This window comes from Haliaeetus leucocephalus, unplaced genomic scaffold (assembly GCF_000737465.1).
Source record: "Haliaeetus leucocephalus isolate CR32 unplaced genomic scaffold, Haliaeetus_leucocephalus-4.0 Scaffold932, whole genome shotgun sequence".
In the NCBI taxonomy this organism is placed as follows: domain Eukaryota; kingdom Metazoa; phylum Chordata; class Aves; order Accipitriformes; family Accipitridae; genus Haliaeetus; species Haliaeetus leucocephalus.
Genome location: NW_010973368.1, coordinates 1,881,261 through 1,881,481, shown reverse-complemented (window position 1 = coordinate 1,881,481; position 221 = coordinate 1,881,261).

Sequence of the window (221 nt, the reverse complement as noted above, 5' to 3'; positions counted from 1 at the left end):
TTGCCCCCCCCCCCCCCCCCCCCCCTTCCCTTTATTTTCCTCCTGCCATCCGAAATCTTTTTTTCTTTTTTTTCCTCTTTTTTTTTTTCGTCTCAGCTGCTGGCCACCTTGTCTCCCATATGGATGGGGTTATCTTAGAAGAATCTCCCCGAGAATCGCTCCTTAAACCTCCTTTTGTCTTGGGGGTTGAAAAGAGCATTGTTGTGCATGAAAAGGACCTA